The sequence below is a fragment of the Aplysia californica genome, unplaced genomic scaffold (genome assembly GCF_000002075.1).
Source record: "Aplysia californica isolate F4 #8 unplaced genomic scaffold, AplCal3.0 scaffold00003, whole genome shotgun sequence".
Taxonomy (NCBI): Eukaryota; Metazoa; Mollusca; class Gastropoda; order Aplysiida; family Aplysiidae; genus Aplysia; species Aplysia californica.
In genome coordinates, this window is record NW_004797273.1 from 2,343,970 (window position 1) to 2,346,391 (window position 2,422).

General features: G+C 38.2%; 1 protein-coding gene across 2 annotated transcripts in view; it reads left to right on the plus strand.

Moving 5' to 3' along the window:
- Positions 1-350: 350 nt before the first annotated feature.
- LOC101863308 (transcription elongation factor SPT6) overlaps positions 351-2,422 on the plus strand; it is a 40,915-nt gene continuing 38,843 nt past the window's right edge. For both annotated transcript variants that reach the window (XM_005089117.3, XM_005089118.3), the window contains exon 1: positions 351-430. The gene's annotated coding sequence lies outside the window, so the exon portion shown is untranslated. The remainder of the gene's footprint in view (positions 431-2,422) is intronic.

Consider the following 2,422-nt stretch of genomic DNA (forward strand, 5'->3'; position numbering starts at 1 on the left):
GCGACAGGCGACAATGAAGCGCCTACCTCTACACTCAACATCACAGAAGCAGATATGCAGATCTGCGTCAAAAATTGCGGAGTGGCGCTGTTCTCTAAGGAGCGTGTTCTGGTATTGTCAAAGGATGGCTCTATATACGTAGGCCTTCTCAGTGAGAAAGCCTAGCTCTATACTTAAAGCCTCAACAAATTGATCTTTTAACAAATATCATTAAAACAAACCAAAAATCTTCACACAAATATTCCAACAACAAAAAATCAAATTAATACCCGCTTGGTATGACAATTTTATTTTTGTTTTGTTTACACATTACATTTTCATTTTTAGTATGCTTTTGAGCAAAATATAGGGCACTTCCGTTGAAAATTCTTCTTCCGGTTATTGTGTTGATCGAAGCCCGAAGCCTCAGTTGATAGCCTAGATCTATTTGGTAAGAATTAAGAACTCATTTCTTTCTAAACAATGTTTAGTTTGCACCAATGATAAAGAATTGATGTTATAGAATTCATTATCATATGATGCTATTCACAAATTCTCTCAATACAGTTGTAATATCGATAAAAATGGCCATGCCACCCGACGATAATCCGATCTTTCACCCGATGAATGCCTTCTTGGACTAATTTTTCATCTGTTGTTTACCTTTCTCAGATCTGCCCATGCTTTCACTTGAGGATGAACAGTTGTCACTAGATCTAGTATAAAATAATTTCAGGAGTTTGTAGCATAGATTTAGATCTAGATCATTTTAAGCCTTAACTTGAGAATGATGAAAAGTTAGCACCATAACATCATGGCCATGGCATGCATGGTCTTCTCTCTCTCTGCTTTTGACTTTTGATGGATGGTGATAAAATTATCCAGTAAGGTCTGATTTATTGATTTAACTCTTGTCCTGCATCTGTGCTGAGATGCAAATCTTATCTGCAACCGATTACGTTGGACGTGCCAGGCAGGCCGCCGGGGTCACTCCGTGTGTACTGTTGGTGTACAGCAAGCACACCGGGAAGCGTATGTTTTTGCTGTGAATGTGAATACCATTGGAGTGTGTTAATCGATGATGAAAATAACGCTCTATCTTTCATAGCTTTCTATTTATAAAGAGTTACAAACACACGAATAACCCCCTCTCACAAGCTGATAAGACATTACGAGTAGTTACGCCCATTCGAATAACCTTTCTAGATCTAGATCTAAATCTAGTTCTAGACGCTCTTGTTTTTATGAATGACCCGAGGTTCGAAAGGGGATAATATAGGTCAATTTCAGAATGTTTTGCTCTCAAATTGTTCTTTGTGCCTGCATAATGGTATTCCAAACTATCATACAAGCTTTTTTTTATCAAGTAGATGCAGATCTAGAATCTAGTATCATTTCATACAAAAGCTCATTTGAAAGATTTTGTATAGAAAAATGGAAGTCTCGTTTCCTGACTATGCTATCGAGCTCCTCATGTCTAAGTGGGTCAATTTCTTCTATAATTTCATTGGACGAACATCTAGAGCTACCAACTCGGCGTGTTTTGAACGAGGAAGTGGCTATTCTCATCCGGGGTGAGAATAGAAAAACGATCTACCTCTCACCCCGGGTGAGAATTGCCAGCGTAGGCTATTCTCACCCGGTGCGAAACAAGACCTGTGGAGACGACAGAATATAGAAAGAGAGAAGGAAAGAAGATGAAAGCAGACAATTATAGAGAAGAACATTTTTCTGTCGCTACAAGGATTCGAACCCTGGACCTTTGAATGAGAGGCAATTAACACTTTAACCTCTAGGCCACGAGCGCCGACCTGGCCGATTTTGACGACATGATGCGCTGCGTGAAGCACTGGGGTCATCCTCTTTTGTTTCTCCTTTTGTTTATTATTTTGTTATATATTGTTCTTTTTAACTCACCTTGGTAGAATTGCATTTCTATTCTCACCCACTTTTAGCACACCTGTTTCGGCCCGTATAATCGCCCTCTATCACACAATTGATATTTCCAAAAATACATGTACATGCAGTTGGCTTTCTAATAACAGGATATCATCTTCATACTTCAGGACTTTTAAACTCTTGCGAAAGTTTTATTTTATAATCTATTTGATTAATTGCTCTTCTTTTGTTCGGCTGAGCCATAAGCCGTTGTTTTCAGCACACCAGCGAGAAGGATTAGTAGGATTTTACACGGGATAAGGTTTTTTTGGTATGCACATAGGGCCCACAAAATTCGACACTTAGTGTCGAATTCTGTGATAGGGCCTTATAGTTTGTAATTTAGATCTAGAAAATCGAGATCAAATAAACCTTTCCGAATGTGTGCAAAGAAAAAGTATAGAAAGTTGGCACTCATGCTGTGTAAAAGTATAAAATTGTTGGAAATGTGTGTATAACTGTTTTACTTTTGTTGTTGTTGTTGTTGTTGGTTTTTGTTTTGTTT